Genomic DNA, 9730 nt, shown 5'->3' with positions numbered 1-9730 from the left:
GTTAGGGAAACATCGAGAATGTGAAATAAACTGCTGTTTGAATGCAGTCTAAGCATGGCAGAATAGAAAAGCATTCTGCAGGCATTTAAAGGCTGAAACAGAAGGTGCCTTCTTTCACAATGAAGCAAAATCAGCTGAGAGAGAGAAGTCTGGAATTTCCTAAATGAAGCAATACTTCAAAGATCTCATCCTGAAGAATAATCTAAGCTTTAAATGAAATAATGCTTGTGTGAGGGAAACCAAAATAGATATGGTTGTGGGGCTCTGATCCTGCAGTCAGTGACCATTGCTGACTCAATACACACCACACAAATTAAAATTAAAAAAGATGAATCATGTGTCATAATATTTATACTCCTTCAGTTACTGCACTCTAGTAATTAAACACATAAGGTGATCACATGTTATGGGCTGATCTGTGTGTCCACTTTGGTTCAAATGACTTATTCAACGCCGCGCAGGAAAAACTAAATCACATTTCACCTAATGGTGTGAAAAGTTAATTATCAGTGTCAATTAGACACTCAAGTCACTGAGTAATTACACTGTAATTGACAAGGGTTAATTACTTCTATTGTAAATTAAACGATGTGTGTCTTTCTGAGGAACACTGTACAGGGAGTGCCTGAACTATTTGGTATGATCAATTTTGATTTTGTTGACTTTTTCCACAGATTTTAAACTTTCGGTCTGTATCGGTTGACTGTGGCCAATCAGGTAGTCTGTTAAATGTGAACTGAGAGTTTCTACCCCACACACCTCAAGTAAGAAATGAAGAAACGGTTAATTCAGGCCCCCGGTTTTTTGTTTTGTTGGGTATCTTATCATTATTTAAAAGGATGCAGATAATGAAGAAACAGTGAGCCTTATTCAAATCAGTTGCTAACAGGAAAATGGCAACCTTGTGTTGAGAATCTCCAGAAGATTGGCCTTCTTACCACTGTTGTCACATTGTGCATCTCACCTCCACAACCAATCAAAGATGTGGAGCACGGGCAAGGAAATGTACAGTTTAATGATGCCACAGAAGAATGTAAAATGAGTTTATTGGATCAGGTCTACCATCCTGGTCCCACAGTGGCTGACCAGATGCCCATTGGAAGCCTGTAAGATGAACATAAGCACAACGCGAGTCTGCCCATCTGTGATTCTCAGCAACTAGTATTCAGAGGCATACTGTCTCTGACAGTGGCTAGTAGCAATTGGCTGCCTGTCTTCTGTGAATCTGTCTAATCCCATTCATTATTCTGAAGATTCATTCATTTGTGTGCTTTTCTAAATGGAAACAGTTAGCAGTCCCTCCCCACCAGCGTTGACCGAATGGCTTAAGGGACAAGGCCAGGCTAAACAAAGTGAAAACGACATTTTAAACATCAAGTCTATTTAAAAAAACCAAAACAACAGCAAAAATGAAACACCCCATAACCGTACCACAAATAAGGAAGTGGTCCAAAAAGGCATCCAAAGAATGGAGCGCTTTACAGGTCATCACCTCCTCAATGCCCGTTTTTAAAGAGGTGCTGCAGAGTGGAGTGGACTGGGTGATGGTTTCTCTGGAGCTCTGCCCAGAAGGTAGAGGGATCTTCACAGGCAGACTCTGGAATGCTGCTCCTCTCCATCAGAAGCATTGCAGCCAGATGCAGGCATGGGCAGGGATGGAGAGAGGCCTCTTGGTGTAGGTCATGTCAAGGGTAATGTCTATTTCCACCCTGGCTTCTTTATTGCATCCTGGGTGGTGGTGGTGGTGGGACTTGTTATGATTATGTGATCAGCTGTGCACACAGCTAGTAGCGAATCATCAAGGAGTGAATAATATCAGTCAGTCGTTTAACATTAAGATGTGGCCAGCTGGAAAAAAAATACCATAGGTAGGCAGCAACTTCCCAATGTGTGTGGCACGGCACAGCTGACCTGGCCCAAGGGGAGGTAGAAAAATGTACCAAGGCGGGGAACAGAAAAAATAGTCTTCAAGGCATATGGGGTCCCTCTTGTTAATGCAGCTGGAGATTGATAGGCAGAATAGCTCCCCCCCCCCTTCTAAACAGCTTTAAGCTCTTTATGGCCTGATATTTCATTTCAGAATCACAAGTGCTCCATCTAGTGGTTAATGGTTTTCTTTTTGCAAACATCAGTCGGTCTTTGTATCTTAATAAAATGTTACAGCTTATGAACTTTCTGCAATTATAATTATTGAAATTGCAGGTTTGTGGGTTGTTGTCGTTTTTAAAAAAGAGTCAGTCTCAATTTGTGTGTGTGTGTGTGTGTGTGTGTGTATGTGCACTGAGGAGGAGGAATGCAGTTTAGCAGTTCCATGTTGGTGCTGCCACCAAAATTAAGACACCGAGCTTCCTATCACACTTGTTTCATTTGGCCAACAGCAGTTGTGTTTTATCCCAAGTATTGTCTAGCAGGTTTTAATGAAGCACCATCAATCCAAACAAGTAAGATGATGCACAACTGGTGGTAATCTGAGAAGTCAGCTTGGAGTGTTTGTGTGTGTGTCAGTGAGACACTTCTGGAAACTAGGAGCTGGATCCCAAGCGTGCAGGAAAAACACTTCTGCTTGCACAGTTGCTTGTTGGTCTGTGTGCAGATTCATAGCTAGTTTGTCCATCTATTCCTCCCCTAAAACATATGGCTCAGGACCACAGTACCTCAAGGACCGCCTCTCCCCATAAGAAGTGACCTGGGCCCTGAGATCGCAATCTGAGGCCCTTCTTCATGTGCCTCCTCCACAAGAGGTCCAGAGCATTAGCAACACAAGAAGGGGCCTTCTCTGTGGTAGCCCCTGTTGGTGAAATGCTCTCTCAAGAGAGGTTTGGCTGCCTCCTTCATTACATATCTTCAGGCACCAGACAAAAATGGTTTTCTGTAACCAGGCCTTTGGCTGATTGAACATTTTAGGTATTTTTAAATGTTTTTGTGGAAGGGAGGTTTATTGGTTTGTTATTGTTTTGTATATATTTTTATATTGTGAACCACACGGTGATGTTTGGGGGAAGGGCGGTATATAAATTTAATAAACAATAATATTAATAGATTCTGGCTTCAAGCTTGCCTCTCCCTTTGCCCTTCCCCATCTTGTTCCAAATGATCTCTTGCTGACAGTGATTCCCCAGCAGGGGACAAACCCTGACCTGGAAATTACTCTCTGATCATCTGATGCCTCTATGATACCACCCTCTGTCAGCATCCTAGCCAATCAAATTTGTAAATCAGAATCACACATACTGTCATTATCAGTTCTCTGTAGACAGTTCTGTGGACAGACGGGATAATTTGCGGGATCTGCACTAACAAGGGTTTGGAATAGTCCTGGTTTATAGGTTGCAAAGGAATAATAAAGAGTATTCGATCCCTAGTCCTCTTGTCCAGAGGCATGTAAAGAAGAATTTACAAGCCTAGGACTGCATAGCCTCAATGTCAGTAACTCTAACCCCAGCAGACTCAAAATGATGACAGGCATCTAAGAAATAACTACCCAGGGAAATGGTGAGAAGCCAGAGACAGTCTAACCACAAAGTAGAGAGCTGAAAACTCTATGTATTGCAAGCTTGGAAGTCAGATTCTGTGCTGATGCTCAAACAACACATCAGATGATTTCTGCAGAAGCAGTCAAACATATGGACAAAGATAGCGAAACTACGAGAGGCGTTTTCAGAACTTTATTTGCTTTCTAGGTGGGGAAGGGAACACACAAACAGAACATATGCAAACACTGCCATTCGAGAAGATCAACTGCAGGAAGAGAGGTAAACTTTCCGCAGAATGGGCAACCTGTTTGAAAAGGCAATTCAAAGTTGGATGCAAGAACTTTTCTGCAAGCATATTCGAAATGACATCTGGTGGAAAGAGGAGCTTTCTCAACTACATATGAGAAATCAATGTGTCGTGCACAAAACCAGCAATCTGCCCGCTGCAAGTGTCCTAATGGTGCTTGGAGTAGCTCTGGGATGGAACCGAAGTAATTTCTCCACTGGTATTAGTTGCCTGGGAAAATCTGCATATCTGGCCCTTTATCAGTGTAGTTCAGGCATAGGCAAACTCTGGCCCTCCAGATGTTTGGGACTACAATTCCCATCATCCCTGATCACTGGTCCTGTTAGCTAGGGATGATGGGAATTGTAGTCTCAAACATCTGGAGGCCAGGAGTTTGCCTATGCTTGGTGTAGTTCAAGGAAGCTTAGGCATAGTTTGACTGTCCACAGTGATAGGGTAAGGGCTGTCAATAAGTGCCAAACCTTAATTGACTCTGTGTGAGTAGCTGCATGTACACAGATTCCCAACATCATAGGCACAATCTAGCTGTTATTAGCAAATTATGGATGGAATTGGTGGATGGAACAGTGATAGTTTAGCCAGTTATATGTTGCAGAAAATGTTGGGGGCTATAAGGGACTCATTTTCAACTGCTGGTTATCACTGGGTTTGGCTTTGATAGGAGGATGCATCTAGAATCATAGAGATGGGAGGTAGAGCCATCTAGTCTAGCTCTGAGCTTGATGACAGAGCTAGAGCAGATTGTGGTCTAGCCTCTGTCTGAAGACCCTCAATGAAGGACAGGACACCAGCCCCCCAAAGCATTTGTCAAATTAAACTTCTTGTTAAGAAGTTTCTTCTACTGTTTGGCTACTGTCTTGTACTTAAATGGCTCCGGCACCCCCAGAAGAAAAACAGAAGTGTAATAAATTTACTGACTAAGCTATGTTGCATTAAATACGTATTATCTGTTACACCACCTGATTCCTGAAGTAGTGTCAGAAAATATATTTCACCACTTTGCTTCAAGCCTATTGATTACTGTTCAACTTTATTTTCTTAGTTTTGGTGTCATTATTACTTAGCTTGGGGTTTCTTTCTCCTTCATAGAGTTATCCCAGCCAATCAGCAGTATATATACAGTGGTACCTCGGGTTACATACGCGTCAGGTTACATACGCTTCAGGTTACAGACTCCGCTAACCCAGAAATAGTACCTCGGGTTAAGAACTTTGCTTCAGGATGAGAACAGAAATTGTGCAGTGGCGGCGCAGCGGCAGCAGGAGGCCCCATTAGCTAAAGTGATGCTTCAGGTTAAGAACAGTTTCAGGTTAAGAACAGACCTCCAGAACGAGGTACCACTGTATATATATGATGACACCACGGTGCTATGTAGCCATTCAGATTTGGCCATGTGATGTCACTAACGACAAGTGAGGTTGATTGAGTTGATTGAGAAAAAAAGCAGATTGTCTATATGGAGGATCCAGACACTTAGATGACTTGTTGCCGTCATTCTGTACAACTGCACGTTTTCATCTTTTAATGCAGCCCTTAAAATATTACTTTAAAAGTGGGGTGCTGTTTCATGCTGCTGAGAACATTTATGAAAAGTGAATCCTTCTTGCGCTGTCCCTATTTAGCTTTCCCACTGATGGTGCCCCAGATGTCTCATCATAGCATCTAGCTGGATTCAGATTAGAGCGCCATCAAACAGCACTCACTGTTGCTGAGATTTGCAGCGTCTCTTTCCATTCCCTGGGCGCTAGAACTAGGATCATGTCAGAATATGGGCTAAACAGAAGGAAATTTGTTTGATGCCTTGCCTGTGGACTGCTGCAAGACTGCTTACAAATTTAGTAGACACTAAGAAATTGGTAAGCAACGTTAGAAAACGTCTAAGTAGGGACCAGAGAGACTGTCTGACGAGTTCCTGTGAAAATAAATGATCTTGCAGTTATCATAAGCTCCTTATTAACAAAGTCCCGGGAGTACAAAAGAAAAGAAAAAAACACATGGCCTGTTACATTGGTAAGCCTGCTAAGTGAATAAGCAGCAAAAATTCTCACCGAACAGGCTGCTTACACTGATTTAGTTCAATTAGGTTCAGCAGGATTACACCAGTGCAAGGTGTTTGGGAATATCCCTGGGGGTGCACATCTTTACTGAACCAACTTGAAAGGTTCAGGTTAGACACAGCAATTTTGAAAGCATCCCTGAAAAGTTCATCTGCCAAAACTTCAACAAGCCTGCCTCAGTAGCGTACCGAGGTCTTTTCAATATGTCAGAGGCGAGATTTGCCGATAACCCAGAAAACCTACATTTCCCCGCTACTTTAAATGGAGATCTTGCCTTTTGTAAATCTAATGGAATGTGGAGGACCTTAAAATATTGATTTACTGACAGTTGTTGAAAAGAGCAAGCAAGAGATGAAAATCTGTTGTTTATTTCCACTACTGGTTGCATTTTTTTTTAATGTTATTTCAGAAATTATGAAAGTGGGGGCAGAAAATGAAAGGAGAATCTTAAAACATCTGATTGTATGTGTCTTTTCCTTTTGATATAACACCAGAGAGGGCCAAACCATATGTTGTTTCCTCATGTTTCTAGCTGGAGGCATTGGCAAAGAGTTAATAGGCACTCCTCCCAAGGTCAGTCAAACACATTTTGCTACCTGCGATGGAACAGCCCAGGTGCCTATTGAAATTAGCTTTTCCATCTGGCTGCCTCAACTGTTTCCCATCCAAGCAGGTCACTATAAGAACTGATGCATGAGCTTGCTTTCTTCCTCCTCCCTCCCCAGCCTCCTCCCCCCTTGTGTCAAGTCTTTTATAGTGGGGTAGGAGAGCTGAAAATAATGTCAATATACTTCATACCTGGCAACCCATGTGCCCCTTTGGTTTCAGATAGTACATGGGTAGACGAGTCTAAAAAGCCCGGGACACAAATGTATGTACAGTGGTACCTCGGGTTAAGAACTTAATTCATTCTGGAGGTCTGTTCTTAACCTGAAACTGTTCTTAACCTGAGGTACCACTTTAGATAATGGGACCTCCTGCTGCAGCCGCGCCACCGCCGCACGATTTCTGTTGTCACCCTGAAGTAAAGTTCTTATCCTGAGGTATTATTTCTGGGTTAGCGGAGTCTGTAACCTGAAGTGTATGTAACCTGAAGCGTCTGTAACCCGAGGTACCACTGTACCGTATTTTTCCGTCTATAAGATGCCCCCATGTATAACACGCCCCCTATTTTTGGGGATGCCGATTTAAGAAAATGGGGGGAGATGCCCCCAAATTTTACACATTTTTTTTAGGAAAAAACCCTAGTCTTATACACGGGGAAATATGGTATATTTTGCTCTAGGCGGCTGCAGAATTGAGTTTACACTTCCACAGTTAACACAAAATACATTACTTCTGGTAAATGAGCCACCATAGCCGCTAGAGGGCCATGAAAATTTGTGTCCCAGGCTTTTTAGACTCGTCTACCCATGTACTATCTGAAACCAAAGGGTAAGGTAAAGATAAAAGGTGAAAGGTAAAGGACCCCTGGGCGGTTAAGTCCAGTCAAAGGTAACTATGGGGTTGCGGTGTTCATCTCACTTTCAGGCCGAGGGAGCCGGTGTTTGTCCACAGACAGCTTTCCGGGTCATGTGGCCAGCATGACTAAATCGCTTCTGGCGCAACGGAACACTGTGACGGAAGCCAGAGTGCACAGAAACACTGTTTACCTTCCCGCCACAGCAGTACCTATTTATCTACTTGAACTGGCATGCTTTCAAACTGCTAGGTTGGCACGAGCTGGGACAGAGCAACGGAGGCTCACTCCATTGCGGGGATTTGAACCGCCAACCTTCTGATCGGCAAGCCCAGAAGCGCAGTGGTTTACATCACAGCACCACCCGCGTCCCTTGAAACCAAAGGGGCTCATGGGTTGCCAGATGCGATTCCCTGCCCCCGGCTGCTCTCCTACTGCACTCTTAGATTGTAAGCTTGGAGGCAAGGATCGTCATACCACTGATCTATGTAAGGCACTCAGGATGTCCCCCCCCCCAACCAAAAGAGCAGGGTAAAAAATAAAAAAACTGCAACAAACAAACAAATAACAATTGTGTCAATATTTTATTGCTGTTAGGTACCTGAACAGTGGGGTACAAAAAATTAATAATAGATAAAAACAGCAGCAGCTATCTTTAGCAGTAAACAGTAAAAAACCTGTCCAAGTCAGGGTGGTTGATGGCCCACGACCTGTTTGCAGGTTAGCATCCTTTAAGGTTTGATAGGCAAGTCATACAGCTCACCTGTGTTAGTTTTAGGAGCAGAGGCCCAACAGCCTCAGCAATATCAACACAGCTGATTCACGTGGACCCAAGTATGCCAAGATCATGGATCTGAAACATAAGATCCCTATGCATTCTTGGATCATAATATGTGGGGTTCTTAATTTGCTGGGACCATGCATGAAGATAGCATCTCTGGAGCAAGAATTTGTGCTCAAAATTATTATTCATGAACAATCTGCATCACCGTGAACGCTCCACACAGATAGCTAGAGCAGTGTTTCCCAACCTTGTGCCTCCAGATGTTTTTGGCCTACAACTCCCATCATCCCTGACCACTGGTCTTGCTAGCTAGGGATGATGGGAGTTGTAGGCCAAAAACATCTGGAGGCACAAGGTTGGGAAACACTGAGCTAGAGTTACCTTTTCTTGTTCTACAGAAACTCAGTGTTACACTAAATGTCAAAAGAATTGGTTGGAAATACTCATAAACCAGAATTCATAGGCATCGCACAACAGTCTTTTTTTTCTTTCTTTCCTAGTAATGAGGTCTCTTGCTTTAGAGTCAGTTTCAGATAATGGAATCTGATCCGTTCTAGGAATTTTGCCTGAAACCAGAGACTTAAAAATATCCCAGTGCCCGGCTGCCAGATTTCATGACAGTTATTATGCTTTTAGAAATCTACAAAAGAAAAATGAAATCCACAGGGAACACAAGTTTACTTTGACATTTGTCAACATTTGGTGGACCAGGAAAATTAACACAAGACCTAGCAATGTGATATGCCAAGTCATTATGGTACATCAGATGTAATAGTTACCAATTATCATAGCATCCCAGGTTCACCGTGATACTGCAAGGAGCTGCCACGGGCTGCAGTATAAATCCTGCATTATAAGGAAATTAAAAGCTAAATTAAAAGATGTCACCCCAAGCCCTCGTTATCTGACTACATTGTTCCGCTCCCGCACCTCGTAGGCTCATTTCCAGATAAGCATAGTAATGAAAGCCTATTATTAGGGCTTGTCTTTGTCATGCTCTAGTTCAGGGATCTCCCACGATGTTGTTGGGACTCCAGTTACCATCAGTCCCAGGCGGCATGGCCAATGGTGAGGAATGAAGGGAGGGATATCTGCAGCATGGGATCACACCAAAAACCCGATACCAATAGTTTTTCTAAGATTCCTTCTTTCCACTCTCACCATGTTGCTCATAATGTGATAAAACTATATTGTGTCTCATATATATATATTTACACACACACACACTCACTCAAAAGTGAGCCTCCACAATTTCTTTAGCTTTTCTTTATAAGGAAAGTACAGTCGTATTTTGGAAGTCAAACAGAATCCGTTCCGAAAGTTCGTTCAACTTCCAAAATGTTCGGAAACCAAAGTGTGGCTTCTGATTGGCTGCAGGAGCTTCCTGCAGCCAATCAGAAGCCGCAGAAGCCCCGCTGGATGTTCGGGTTCCAAAGAACATTCGCAAACTAGAACACTCACTTCCGAGTTTGTGGCGTTCTGAGTACCAAGGCATTCGGGGTCTAAGGTATGCCTGTATCCTAAACCCTTCACACAACAGAATTATGGAACTGAGACAATATGAAGGTACCATCATTCAATATACCCTAAGTCTGAAAGGATTTCTACAATACACTGAGCATGGTTCTTAGTTGAATTGCCTGAGGCAAA

The sequence above is a fragment of the Podarcis gaigeae genome (assembly GCF_964106915.1).
Source record: "Podarcis gaigeae genome assembly, chromosome: 5".
Lineage (NCBI taxonomy): Eukaryota > Metazoa > Chordata > Lepidosauria > Squamata > Lacertidae > Podarcis > Podarcis gaigeae.
Note: the sequence above shows the minus strand (reverse complement) of the source record.